This window comes from Mesoplodon mirus (genome assembly GCF_964341445.2).
Source record: "Mesoplodon mirus genome assembly, chromosome: 12".
Taxonomy (NCBI): domain Eukaryota; kingdom Metazoa; phylum Chordata; class Mammalia; order Artiodactyla; family Ziphiidae; genus Mesoplodon; species Mesoplodon mirus.
The window spans coordinates 76,271,508-76,286,968 of NC_138988.1; positions in this window are offsets into that span (position 1 = coordinate 76,271,508).

Genomic DNA, 15,461 nt, shown 5'->3' on the forward strand with positions numbered 1-15,461 from the left:
AATTCATTTAATTAAAACAGTAATTGTGGAGAGATTGACATTTTATTTTGACATTGAATCTTCCTCTCCAAGATTGTGCTGTGACTTTCATTTGTTTGAGTCTTCCTTTTGCCTCTCTATCAGTTCTAGTCTTTTCTACAGAGGTATGGCTTTTGGGAGATGGAAACATTTCCAAGTCCACGAGTAGGTTTGATCTGTTGTTCATCATGACAGCAATAGGTAAGGAGCCGGCTGGGTCTCCACTCATCTCCCTCTGGACCAAAGCTTATTTGCTTCTCCCTTATGTGGTGTTGGTTTGGGGTTTGGGGGGAGAGGGGAAGGTCTGTCACCGACAGATAGAAAAAGAGACGAGAGAGGGGGTCATGGAGGTGGGGAGAGAGACACCATCTGGGTACCCAGAACTGAAAGTCAGCAATCTCAGACAAAGATAGAAAGAAAGGGCAGGCGTGGATGACTGCGGGCTACCAGTGATGTCTGCAGGAAGGTGGGGAGGAAGAGAAACCAGAAGGGCAGGCAACAGCAAAGGATGGGTGAGGAGGAGGAGGAGAGGGAGGACGAGGAGGAGTGCGGGGAGGGAGAGGTGAGGGAGGGGGAGGGGGAGGAGAGGGAGGAGAGAGAGGAGAGGGCGTCTGGTCAGGAGCACATGCCAGTGAGGCCCTAAGGAGACCACAGCCCTTCAAGGACCAGGTGATGTCTTCATGTCAGCATCTTTTTTATGTGTAATAAATACAATATATATAAAAGTATAAAACATATATGATCTGTTTACTGAATGGTTATGAAGTCAACTTCCTTTCAACCACCACAAGGTCAAGAAACAGAATGTTCACCAGCACCCCGGAACCTCCCTATTGTATGTCTCCCAGAGGTGACCACTGCCCTGATGTTTTATGACCAGAAGACAATAGTTATTATGATAAAGGAAAAAAGTGTTGAAAAATTCAAGACCAGGACTGAAATGTGCCAGAGAGGGGATTGGAACCTAGGCTAAGAAGGGACGCTGTTTCTGTTCCAGGAATTTTTCGAGCTCCTGACCCCTTACGCACTCCATGCCTTGGCTCCCTTCCCCAAAGGGAGAAATCTGAGCGCTCCCCCTACATGGGTCCCACCCCGGGCCACTGAGAGGTGCCCCTGGGCCCAGAGAGCCCACCTGATTCATGAGGAGGGGACCATGAGTAGGACTTTTGGCAAATTATCTGACATGAAGGGCATAAGGCAAGAGGCTGGCCCCTGGTGTTCGTGGGCAGAGCATCAGTAGTTCCGGAGTTTGATTGGTCCCAGGAGGTAACTTGGAAATTTACTGAGGCTCAGTTTGAATTGCTGTTGCCGTGGGGAGCATGGGGGAGGGGGTCACGTGACAGCCAGCACCCCTGTTGTCCTCTCATGGGTGCACATTGGGACTTTGTTTCTTGGTGAAGGAAGACCTTCCAAAGAGAAAGTGTTACTGGTAATCTACAAGATGGTGGCCCGGGAGTGGAAAATAGGTGCAGAATACTCATGATTCTCAATGCCTGGGGCCTGTAAAGACACCTTTGCTTTTTGGAGTTGTAGTATTTGCATCTGCCCTTGACCAGTCAGGAGCAAAAAGGGGTGTGGCCCACATTAGACTTAGTCAGAGCAGTGGGAAGCTGGGAAGTGGTGCCAGGCTGGTCAAGGTCAAGGCAATGCAGACAGACTGAGGATGCTGAGAATGGAGTGGGGGATGGGCAGGTGGTTCTGGAACAAGAGTGTGCTGGGGTGGGCGGCCTGCCTGTGTGTGGCTGGCCCCATGGTGAGGGGTCTGGCCTCTTGGCCTAAAGGAACCACAAGGAATAAGGTTGGGGCCTATGCTCTCCTCCACAAGGGTATTTAGGAAGGAGCTCTGTTGTTTCCTTTCAGGTAATGGAAAGACCAGAGTTATTCAGTCCCTTCATGTCCTGTGAGGCCAGGCGCTGAGGACAGACTGTGCCTACATGGTGGTCTGTGAGGAACATTTGTGGGGTTCTAAAAGCCCCCACTGGGCCCCTTAACATCTCCCTAGCACCCTTCTGATATCCGGAAATGCCTACCCAAAGTGAAGTCTTTGGCTTGACAGTGTTGCTGGAAAGCCTGTAATCAATCAGTCCTGCACTCAAAGCCACATCTCAGTGAGGTCCACCTGACTGCCACATTCAAAACTGCGGTCCTGCCACCCTAAACTTCCAATTCCCCTTATCCTGCCCTATTTTGTTTTTATGTACTTTTACCTAACATACAATACCCTTTGCCTGTTTATTTTCTATCTCCTCCTACCAGAATGTATGCTCCACGAAGGCAGAGGTTTTTGTCTACCATGTTCATGGATACCACCCCAGCACCTAGAAAGGTATTTGGCATAGAGTGGGCACCCAGCAAACCTCTGCTGAATGAACTGAAGGTCGATAAACTGAGGATGCTGAGGTTGGGATGAAGCTTGTGTAATATTTTAATCCACGACTCCTAACCTTTTTCAGTAGGCTTCTTTTAAGCTCAAAACATTTCACAGATATATGTATAATAGTAGCTATACTTGGAAAGTACAAAGTGCTTTTAAATGAATTTGTGCTTTATTAGTCTATATACATTTGAGAAGTGGTATGTTATATTCTCTGTTTATATCCATTTATGTGACATATCAACACTGCTGGACATATATACGGATTCACAAACTGTTTGCAATAAGTCTGAGGGCACCAAGGGCCCGTAACCCACAGGTCAGACTGCTCTTTACAGAGGGAAGGCCTTTGGGAGATGGAAACATCCCTGAATCTACAGTATGTTTGATCTGTTCATCATGACAGCAATAGCTAAGGGCCCTGCTTGGTCTCCACTCATCTCCCTCTGGACCGAAGTTCACTGGCTTCTCCCTCATGTGGTGTTGGGTTTGGGTTTTGGGGAAGAGCGGAGGGTCTGTCACCAACAGATAGAGAGACAAGGGAGGGGGCGATGGAGGTGGGGAGAGAGGCACCACCTGGGTATCCAGAACTGAAAGTCAGCAATCTTGGACAAAGCTAGGAAGAAAGGGGCAGGTGTTTAAGCCATTTGAAACCATTAGCAGCTATGAACAATTAAGCACTTACTGCCTTTTATTTATCAGAAAGCTAGATGCCAAGGGTTTAGAAAGGCTGACAGTTAAGTTTTGAGTGGCGGGGGGAGTAGGAAACAGGGATTTAAGATGAGCATGGGCTTTGGAGCTATCAAGATTATTTCAGATTTTCACTCCCACAAGGACATCTGGGTGATCAGAAAGATACTTCCGTCTTTGCATCTGGGTCATGGAGAGGAAATGTGATGGTGAGTGTTAGGTGCTGAGTGGAGTACCTGCTACTCAGCAAATGTTCCTTCTCCCTAAAAGGTCTGAGGGAGGGACAGTGTCCTGGGAGGCCCTGGGGGAGGGCACTGAAGCAGGAACGGGGAGACGCTGAAAGATGGGCTGAGGGTGTCTTGTGCCGGGGTTGACGGGGCGATCTTCAACAGTTCAGGGAATCGGGGCTCTCAGGGGGTGCAGGGGACAGTTATTTCCTGGTCCCCGGAAGCATCAACTTGGGGCAGATAGGCGGAGTCCCTGGATGCATTTGCAACGGGTGAGGGGCGCTGCAGTTCCCACAAGTGGGAACCATGTGTTCCTTGCTGAGTAGCTGATGAGATGCAGTCCCCTAAGTAGAGAGAGAGAGTCCTGTTTGAAGCCTCAAACTGAGACTCTAATTCTAATCAGCATTTTAATTTCAGTACATTTGGCAAAATGAAAACAGATGTGAGGAGAGCCAGGAAAAAAAGACAAGAGAGCTCTCTTCCTTGCCTTTCAACCCTCCAGCTTTTGGAGACACTTGGCCATTTGGGCTTCTTGCCCTCTCCTCACTTCTCTTCTAGACTTGCCAGGGAACATAATACCTGCCAACAAGCCTGTGCTCTCATCCCCTGACCCCCAAGAAGCCCTCTGCGTTCCCGATTGGGGCCGATCCCCTGCATTGCTCCGTACGAGTGTCTGTCATTTCAGATGGGCTTTGTGGCCAGACCAGTCACACAGACGTGAGCCACAGAGATGGCAGCAGGTCTATTTTCAAGAGATTGGGCTGTGAGCAAGTCACAAACAAAACCAGAGAACACGGCCCATCGCCCCAGATCACCACTTTCCAGCTACTGATGGGTTTGGCCTCGGTCCTCCGTGTTTTTGTGGGTCGGGCGAGAAGTGTCCACTTACATAGGATGTAATTTTAAAGAGCTCAAAGACGTCCAACTACCCTTTGGCCTGAAATAGAAATTCTCCTCCTGGGAGACATGCCTTCAGGTCAAGGAGGCTCCCATCAAAAAGAAACAGCTAACCAGAGAGGGGCAGCCTGCTTTACCATAAGCAGGCATCAACATCCAAGCAGGCTTATATATTTTGAAGGGGGAGGGTCCACGGTAAAGGGCATTAACGTACGTAGGACAGGCACCATTTGATACGGAGGCGAGTGCAGGAAAAGCCCTGCGGCCAGTGGAGGAAGTTCCTAGTGGGAGGAGCCACTTGGGGACCTGGCAACTAGCAAAATTGTATTGAGAAGTACAGACAGGTAATAAGTCTCGATTTCACTGGCTTCACTGTCTTGGTCAACTGACTGTGGATTCAGGGCCACGCGTTGGTCCAAAAGTTCATGGAACTAGAAATTAATTGGCGACTCTGCCAGTGCTCTCCTGTTATTCTACTATGTTCTGCAAGGGAAGTGGAACTCCCCCTCCCGTCTCCCCCAGTTCGACCTAAACATCAGGAACTAATCCCCTCTCAAGGCTCCATGTTGGAGGGCAGGGCCATGACTTTGCCCCTTGACCACCCCTGGGGTGTGGGGCGAGTTGGATGTGTGCCCTTTTGTTGTGCTCTCTGGGTGTGGAAGCAACCTGCAACCTGGTTTTGCTCTGTCTACCAGGGAAGTTAATTCAACGCAGAGACCCTGAGCAGGCTACTGCTTCTTTGGTGCTATAAAGCCGGATGGTCTCAGACGACGATTGTACTTGGGTCAGCTGCTAAGAGGGAAGTAAATCCATCAAGCAAGGAATATTTAATATTCTCAATATTTCCTATATGCAAAGTTCTCTGCCAGCCCCGAGGGGGATACAGGAGGAATAGAAGTTGTGAGTGGGAGGGGGTGGGAGGGGCACACTTTCCATTGCTTGGGGTGGTCCTAGCTTATATCTGTTGTTCTGATGTAATTTTTTTTTTTCTGTTTTAAGCCTCTGTGTTTTGGGATAATCTGTCATATAGCAGTAGATAACTAATACAGGAAGTGAACAGGAAAAGGAGAAAAACATATAATAGAATCTGATGTAATTCTTATATGCATATAATTCTTACATTATATGCACCATATATTATATGTTCATCTTCAGTATCAAAATGCTGCCAGGAGCTCACAGTGTAGTGAGCTCATGTTTCTGGAATGAGTGAAGTGAGATAAAGCTGGACTGCAGGTGGCCAGTGCCTTACTGGGATCCATGTGTGTCCAAAGAGGGAACCAGAATTCTGCCTTCATTAGCTACTCACGTTCCTGTGGGAGCTCCAGGTAGCACAGCTGCCAGGCATCATAAGCAACCATTCCATGTTGGGAGCACCCTCTGGAGACATCTCTAATGTCTATGGTGTGAAGTGTGCCCCCTAGAGTTCTGCATCACGGCGCCCTGGATCTTGGGTTTAGAAAATGCTTAGAGGCCGTTGTCTTGTTCCAGCTGTTCACTCTCAGCTGGGAGCCTGCCTTGTGCATCTTCATAGGTCCTGGCACGAGTTCATGCAATAGAGCAGTTCTCCAAGAAATGAGGGTTGAATGGAGCCATACTTAACCATCAACCCCTAACATGAGCCCTTCAAAGACCTTCACTGAAGGTGGTCTGACCCAATGGTTCTCAACCATGGCTGGGGAGACATTAAGATGACTCATGTGCCTTTTATTTTTATATTGAGTTATATGAGCTGTTTATATATTTTGGATATTAACCCCTTATTGGTCATATCATTTGCAGATGTGATATCTATCTATCTATATCTATCTATCTATCTATCTATCTATCTATCTATCTATCTATCTATCATCTATGTTGGAATACTACTCAGCCATAAAAAGAGAATGAAATCTTGCCATTTGCAACAACATGGATGGACCTAGAGAATATTATGCTTAGTGAAATAAGTCAAACAGAGAAAGACAAATACTGTATGTTGCCACTTATATGTGGAATCTAAAAAATACAACAAACAAATGAATATAACAAAACAGAAACAAACTTAGAGATAGAGAGAACAAGCTAGTGATTACCAGCGGGAAGAGGGAAATGGGGAGGGGCAAGATAGGGGTAGGGGAGTAAGAGGCACAAACTACTGCATATAAAATAAATAAGCTATTAGGACATACTGTACAGCACAGGGAATATAGCCTATATTTTATAATAACCTTATAAAGTATAATCTATAAAAATATAAGAGAAAAACAAATACTGTATGCTAACACATACATCTGGAAACTAAAAAAAAAGGTTCTGAAGAACCTAGGGGCAGGACAGGAATAAAGAGGCAGACGTTGAGAATGCACTTGAGGACACGGGGAGGGGGAAGGGTAAGCTGGGACGATGTGAGAGAGTGGCATGGACATATATACACTACCAAATGTAAAATCGATAGCTAGTGGGAAGCAGCCACATAGCACAGGGAGATCAGCTAGGTGCTTTGTGACCACCTAGAGGGGTGGGATAGGGAGGGTGGGAGGGAGACGCAAGAGGGAGGGGATATGGGGATGTATGTATATGTATAGCTGATTGATTCACTTTGTTATACAGCAGAAACTAACACAACATTGTAAGCAATTATACTCCAATAAAGATGTTAAAAAAAAGAAAAAAATATTGAATCATTATGTTGTACATCTGAAACTGATACAATATTATAAATTAGCTATACTTCAATTTTAAAAAGATGCGTGTGTCTGAGCCCCTCACAGGTGTATGGTATCAGCAACTGGGTGGTGAGGGCTGGCATGTGTGGGGTCCTGATGTAGGGTGGTCACGGGAGGTCAGAACCTCCTGAGGGCCAGCTCCCCACTGGTGGCTCTCACAGCCTATTTGCTGGTTCTTTTCTGAGGTGCTGACTCTGGTACAGAGAATAATGCAGGCTGTAGGGCTTCTGTTGGGGCAGGTTGTGATGCTAGGAGTTGCTGATGAGGGGCACAGGGCCTCTGCTCTGGAGAAGGGATGGGTGGGATATGTCTGTATTGCTCTCTTCAAGTGGTAGTGTGGCAGAGCTGGGATTTGAACACAGGCCGACAGGCTCCATAGTCCACGCTTTGCCTCTGTCTGAAGATACAGTTTATATCAAGGCTAGAAAAGAACCGTGTCCTCCCTTATCCTAGGACAACTTGTGACATTGACACAGTTTGCTGTGGAGTCCCCGTCCTCTCCCCCTGGGCTTTTTGTCCCCTTTCCTTTTGTGATGGTCCAGATACCCAGAACCCTTCACTTCTCCATGTTTCTGCCCTTGGCTCCAGTATGGCTGGTGTGGTTCAAGGTACTCTGATTACATCCTCTTATCAGATCTTCCTGGTAGCTCATGATGGTGACCCTCTTCTCTCAATTTACAGATGGGAGATAGTGCTTTTGGTTTTTTGGGTTTTTTTTTTTTTTTACCTTTTTATTTTATATTGGAGTATAGCCAATTAACAATATTGTGATAGTTTCAGGTGCACAGCAAAGTGACTCAGCCATACATAGACACGTATCCATTCTCCCCCAGACTCCCCTCCCATCCAGGCTGCCACATAACATTGAGCAGAGCTCCCCGTGCTCTACAGTAGTGCTTTTTGGATCACACAACATGGCCTCCCTTCCTCAAGGGTCCTGTTTTCTGGCAGGGGTTCGGGGGGGAGAATATCCCAGGTCAGAGAGCAGTGTGGACAGAAGCTCTGAGGCATCCTGGCCCTTTGGGGAATCTGCAAGTGTTGATCGGTTGGTGCATGGTCAGAGGACGACTAGGGGAGACACTCAGCCCAGCCTGGGCTCTTTGCTCAGCTCAAGCCTGGAGGGTTGTGGTGACCCCTGTCAGTCCTCACACCAGCTTCCCAACAGTACCTCACGCGCCTGCCCTGCTTACAAAGTCTTCCCATTCACCTCTGGGTCTGCATTCAGGGTAGGTTAGAGAGACCAGCAAGCCCATGAGTCGGGATGGGGGTTTCTAGGCCTTACCTTCCAGCCCCTCTTCTGGACTACAGTGAGATGTCACTCAGTCTCTAGTGACACTGTGTCCTCAGCTATAAAATAGGTGAGGGCGTGAAGGTAGATGTACCTGTTTGGTGAGCAGGCAGCTGAGATGGAGAAGGGCTTCTTGGGAGGGGGTGTTATATCCAGGTACCTTCCAGGAGGAGGCTGGGCTGCCTGGGGGGCAGCATGGAGGTGCCTGGAGACACGCAGAGGCAGAAGAGGGCTTGTCTCTGAAGGGGAGGAGGATGCTGGCAGACAAATGCAGGTGGTCACGGCTCCCTCTTCACTCCTGTTCTGAGAGTCCATAAGTTGAGTGAGTCCATCTGGCTAGCTCCTGTTTGAACTCACCTCTGTGGTTTCCTTCCTGGCTCTCCAGGGAGAACCTGCATGGTCAATATGATGCTCTTACCTTCCGATTCTCTGAGAATATTTGCCTCAGTGAAGCAGAATCTCATACTCCAGAGACCCAAAATTTCCAGCAGATTTCTGATCGCCTGATCTCTGCTCTGGGGCAAAAAAACCTTTGGGTTCCATCATTTTCCAAATGTCCAGAGCCACCCTCCATCTTCCCTAAATGAAAATGAAAGTCACAGGTGGTGGCTCTGGTCCTTGTGTCTTGGCTGGGTGAAGCCTTCATCCCCGATTCAGAGGGACCCTGGGGCAGCCACTCTGTGTCCCAGAATTTCCAAGAAGTCTTGATTTCAAGCAGTCTGCCATGTTGGAAGGCCACGTGTCAGGCCAGGGCCAGATGAATGTGTCCTGATTTTTGTTTCAGAAAATATGGTCAGCATAACTGGGGAGAGAGAAATTGGAAAGAACAGTAATTGGAGCCTGGTCCTGGGCATGAGGTGGAAACCACAGAGAGTCTCTGTTTCAGTTTGCTTAAGCAATGGTAGCTATCACAGCCTATCAGGGTGGAGAGGCTGTCAACATCAAGGTCGTCTGGTTTGGCCTCAGTCTTTCCATAAACATGTCCTGGTGGCTTTGAGCGCTGGCTCCAAGTCAGGCAGAGGCGGGGTTGCATCCTGTCTGTGCTACTTCCTAACTGTGACCTTGGGCAGGATGCTTAACTTCCAGCTCCACAGTGTGTAAACCTGAAAGAATAATGACACCTATACTGAAGGGTTGGTTTTAGGGCTAAACAAACAAATGAATGGAAATGGGTTAGCCCAGCACCTGATCCTATAGCGGTTACCATCCTCTTCCTCCTCGCCGCCGTGTGCCCAGCGCTGTGCTGAAGGTGGAGGCACCAGGGTGAACAGGATGTGCGGTAAACACTGCTCAGCATCTGCTCTTTATCCAATCTTTCTCCCTTTCTCTCTTCTTTCCTTCCCTGCCCTCTGCCTTCCTCCCTCCCTCCCCTCTCCCTTCCTCCCTCCCTTTCTTCCTTCCATGATGGACCCTGGTTTATTCAGGGTGGAAAGTGTCCCTCTAAAAACCACTATGTTTCAATTTTTTTATTGGCTGGTAGAGGTGGTCATGTGAGATGTAGGTGGGAGTCACTGGGTGGGATCTAGCAAGATTCTTTAAAAGGAGATGATGCTAGAGGTGGAGTAGCCACCTGTGACAATGATGGGACAAGCATGATGACAAAAGCCACATGCTAAAGCAGAGCAGGAAGAGAGAGAAGGAATTGGGTCCTTAACAGCAGAGTTGGCCAAGTAGGACCCATAGGTCAAACCTGACCTGCCATCTTTTTTTGTCAATAAAACTTTATTGAAACACTGCCATGCCCATTCCTTTATGTATTATCTGTGGTTGCTTTCACATTACAGTGGCAGAATGGAGTAGTGGTGACAGAGTCTGTGTGGCCAGCAAAGCCTAAACTCTTTATGGTCTGACTTTTTCAGAAAAAGTTTGCCGACCCCTGTTTAATGGCCAACAGGGGATTAAACTTGTGTCGACTCTGGATTGCCTATCCCTGATTGTCTTACCAATGGCAATATAAATCCCTGCATGAATCATTTAACTTAACGGGTATTTTGCTTTCTGACTCTCTGATGCAATAGGAGAAAGTGAACTGCCCTCTCACAGGACTGTTTCTGGATCTGCCAAGATGTTGCAAGCTTCTGCTGGAAGACCCAGGAACAGGTGTTATCTGTGAGCAGTCATAGGTGGCAAGCGACAGAAACCCCCTCTAACTGATCGAAGCTGGAAGGATATTTTTTGGACAGGCAAGGAAATGTTTGAGACCTGGTCTGAGTTAGGGCAGGTACTAGGCAGTTCGGGGCAGGAGTACCAGGAATCAGTCTCTCCCTGAGGCTGGAGGTAGAGTGAATGGTGGAGCTCTTGGCTATGGCAGGGAAGCCCCTCTGTTAATAGCCCCTTCACACAGTTCCATGGGAGAGAAGTTCACTTCCAAAAAGGGAATCAGGACGCTACTGGAGTGCCAAACCAGTGAGGGGCCATATCACAGGGAGGCTAACCCAAAATAACCCTGTCATCATTGTGCAGAGCTAGCTGGTTCCCCTTCCCCCAATATCAGTTCTCCCCTCTTCTCCCATGGTCATAGAATCTCCAATTTTTCAGCAGGTTGCGTGGCCACCCAGAATAAGGATGAGTTTCCCAGTTTCCTTTGCAGCCAGGGGAGGGCATATGACTACATTGTTGACATTGGAATGAGTAAAAGTGAGGTATGCAACTTCTGGGATGTGAACTTAAAGGGTGTGGTCTTCCCCCTTCCTGCTGCTGGGAATGTGGATGTGCTTCTCCATCTTGGATCATGTGGGTGAGAGCATCAACCTTGGGGAAGCAGTGCATCAGGGAGCCTGGATCCATGACGTCATGGAATCATCAGATCAGTCCTGGACCACTCACCTCCAGAAGGCATTTACCATAACAGAAAGACACTTCTCTTTTGTTTAAGCCATTGTTAGTTCTGGTCTCTGTAGTTACTGATCATTGACTTCCAGGAAGCAATGACTCAGACTGAGCTGAGTGCTGAGTTCTGGTAGCTTCCATCCAGTAGATCTCGCCTTGGGAATGTACATGACATTTCTAAGTTCTCTTCCAAAAGACAGTTCATCCAATATTTCCCAGCAACCCCATCCAATCCCCATATCACTGCTGTCTTTTCAGCCCTAGTTTCTTCACTGTTATCTCTGGGGCACATCCGTCTCGGTTGGAAGCGCTTTGCTGGTCTTCATGCTCTATATGCCGCGTAAGACATACACTCAGGCTAAGCAGGGTGGACCCAAGGAGACTGTCACCTACCCCACTTTAGATTCTCCATTTCACAGCTTCCCAACCATTAGCCCCAATAAGATATATAACATTGTATTAGTTTTCTATGAATGCTGTAACAAATTACTATAAATGTGGCTTAAAACAACAAAAATTTATGCTCTTACAGGTCTGGAGGTCTGAAGTCTGACATGGGCCTCACTGGGCTAAGATCAAGGTGACAACAGGACTGTGTTCTGGAGGCTCCAGGGGAAAATCTATTCCTTGCTCCTTCCAGCTTTGGCCACATCCCTTGCCGCCGACATTCCTTGGCTCGTGGTCTTCTTCCATCTTCAAGGTCAGCAATGTTGGGCCAAGTCTCTTCATGCTGCCCTCTCTCTGGTTCTGACTCTTCTGCCTCTCTCTCTACCTGGAAGGACCCTTGTGATAACATAAGGAGCTAATCCAGGATAATCTTCCCATTTTAAGGTCAGCTGATTAGCAACCTTGATTCTGTCTGCAACCTTCATTCTTTTTACCATATAGCATAATATATTCACAGTTTCCAAGGACATCTTTTGTGGGGGGGTTCATTATTTTGCCTACTATACATATTGATGGTGGTGACTACGGCTACCACTTGGGGAAGCTTTCTGTGGGCCAGGTGCAGAGCTAAGCACTTTACATAAAGTGTCTTATTTAAACCCACAATGCTTTGGTAGGTAGAATTCTAAGACGGCCCCAGAGATCTGCCTCCTGGTGTACACATCCTGCTTAATTCCCCTTCTTAGGTGTGGGCAGAACTGTGAACATGACAGAATGTCACTCCTGATTAGGTCACATAATAAGGCCAAGGGGATGGGATTGTTGCTGCCATGATTAGGTTATATAAGACTTTATTTTAACAGGCAGGGAGAGAGACTCTCTTGCTGGCCTTGAAGCAGTGAGCTGCCATGTTGTGAAGGGCCAGTGGGGGAGGCCACATGGCCAGGAGCTGAGAGCACCTTCCAGGAGCCAAGAGAGGTCAGGCCCAAGAACCAGCAAGAACACGGGGACCTCAAGCACACAACTGCTAGGAGCTGGGTCTGCCAACACCTGAATGAGCTTGGAAGAACATTCTCCCTCAGAGCCTCCAGAGGAGAGCACAGACTGGTCAACACCTTGATTCCAGTCTTGAGACTCCCTAGCAGAGGACTCCCCCTGGATTCTGACCTGCAGAAACTGTGAGATAAGGACTGTTTGTTTAAGGCCACTGTTTGCGGTAATTCGTTATGCACCGATATAGAACGAACACATCTCAATTTGCGAGAACCAAAGCTCAGAGAATCTAAGAAACTTGCCAAGGTCAGAGTGCTAATAAGAGGCAGAGGAGGTATTCCAACTAAGGTCTATCTCCAAATCTGAATGTTTAACTGCTCCTGCTTCCCAACTGACACACATTAATAATAGATTTGGTGTTGGGTTTTGTTTTTACTGTTAGTACTTCATTTGTGCCTGATGGAAACAATTTCTTTTCTGGCTTTTGGAAATGAAATGATGACTTTTCTCTTTTATCTCTGCAATGAGATAGCCCACCTGTTCTGTACCATTTGGGCATTTCTGAGCTTCTGCTCAGCTTCCCATTGTAAACCGACGCTCTTGTTTTAAACAAATGGCACCAAATTTTAAGTTCTAAAACACGCTGGATGTGTGGCCAGATTAGGGTAGAAACTTTCATTCTTTCAACCAAACTTCAAATTGACAAAAGCTATAAAGCCGTGCCAGTGAGTTCACCAAATAAGTCCATGCAGTAAGCAAGCCAATGTCTTGATCTAGTCTTAGAGAATCATTGACATTGCACATAAGTACATGACAGATGTGGGTCCTTTGAAAGGAGCCCGACACAAATCAGTTGAAAACTGTTACTGAATTTTAGTAGTTTTTCATCGGTAGGAATTTTCTCTACCACAGATGGAAAAAACATAACTACTATCAACTTCTACACTAGAAAGAGGCCCTCCTACTTGAAAGTTGGGAGCCCCTACTTCTTGGGGGGTCATGGAAGCCCACCGCTGCCTCAACAGCCAGTAGCTGATCAGAAAAATACAGATGTTCTCTTATCTTGGGTTCTTGGCTCTGTGGCCTGTGCCTTTCCTCTTTGCAGGATGATCCCATCAGCCCTTCTCATACCAATAGCATTTCACAGTTTTCTAGAACGAGGTTTGAATGAAGTCATTGGTCCTCTCGAGTGATTTGTGGCTTACCTGTTGGGGTGATTGGGAAGCCTGTGGAAGAACAAAGCTCCTCAGCTGATGGCTGGTAAGCCCTGTTAGGCACACAGTAAGTGCTCAATAACCCCCAGCCCAGGGGAGTGATAGCAGGTCGAAAACCCATCTGAAACACAATAGGCCTGGTCTTTCCCCTACAATGGGTGAAGGACTTGTTCCTTTGGGACTCAGGGACATTAATGATACTTAAGGGACCCACCCCAGCTGACTCCCTTTAACTTTTAGTTCCTCTGTTTAGAAATGCCACGTCTGTGGCTTCAAATATATCAAGAGAACCTGAAAGATAGGCAATCTGGCCAGGTTTCAAACCCACTGAAAACTCTGGCTCTAAATTTAGATGTGATCTGGAAACTTGAGTTTCAAGTTCCCCTTGCATTGGGCAAAGCCTGAATTTCAAGCTATTGCACATTTTAATTTATCTGTTCTCATCTTCTTGATGTGCCTAAACCTCTTGCTCCCTTTTCCAAACTCATCACCTTGGTTATTGCATCTTCCACTTGGCTGTTGCTGTGACTTCTCTCAAATTATTGCCTGTTGTCATGACTCAGACCTTGTGCTGTGTGTCACCCTTCAGTCTTGTCTCCTTGGCTGGGCTGCAGACCCCTGTGGGCAGGGGCTGTCCTCAGGCCTCTTTCCTTCCCCCTCGGTGAAACATGCCCAGGGTCCAGCACACTGTGGTCCCAGTCAAGGCTGGAGGGTTTTCCCATCGTAAAGCTAGACACCGGGACAAGGTGTGCTCCAACCAGATTTCCAGAACCTTGGTTAGTTAATTCATTGAAAGTGTACAAGTACATAAGCAATGCCAACCTCTGGAGAACAGTGTTTTGAATGAAGAAGTTTACACAATCTAACACACGTTTGATGAAAACCAAGCTAAAATGCAATCCATTCAGAAAAGCTTTCCCTCAGTCCTGCCACGCTGGTGCTGGCTGACTTGTTTGTCTCCACTTTGTGGGGGGTAGAAGACTCAAAGGTTAGAATTCGGCACGTGGGGCGGGACTAGAGTTCAGCGCACACGGACCTTTTCACACCTTCACTCTGCTTTTGAAGAAAGAGAGGGTATGTGTTTCCTAGGGCTGCCATCACAAAGCAGCACAAAGTGCGGGGGGACGGGGCTTCAACAACAGAAACCTATTGTCTTACAGTCCTGGAGGCTGGAGTCGGATCCAGGTGTCCGCAGGGCGGGGTACTTCTGAGGGCTGGGAGGGAACATCCATCCCCTGCCTCTCCTCTCGCTTCTGGAGGTTTGTTGGTGATCTCTGGTGTTTCTTGGCTTGCAGGGCACATTCACCTTCATGTGATGTCCTCCTTGTTTGTGTCCACATTTCCCCTTTTTATAAGGACACCAGTCATATTGGATTAGAGGCCCACCTTAGCCTACCATGAGCTCATCTTAACTGATCATGTCCATGGCAAGCCTATTTCCAAATAAAGTCACATTCTGAGGTATGGCGGTTAGGACTTCACACATGAACTTTTTTGGTGGGGAGGGTACAGTTCAACCCATAACAGAGACTATTGTATTCTTGTTTGACTTTATTGTTCTCCAAATCAAGGTGTGTCAGTTTGATTGAGTCTGTGCCACACCTATGAATTTGGATGATAAACATCTAGAAGAAGCTAAAGGTGGGTTCCTTTCTCTCCCCAGTCCCTCCATCCATCCACCCACCCATCCATCCTTCCATCCATCCAGTGATCCATCCATCCAGTGATCCATGCATCCAGTGATCCATCCATGCATCCATCCATCCATCCATCCACACACCCATCCATCTATCCATCTCTTGTTACACAAAACACACACACACACTTTATATAGCT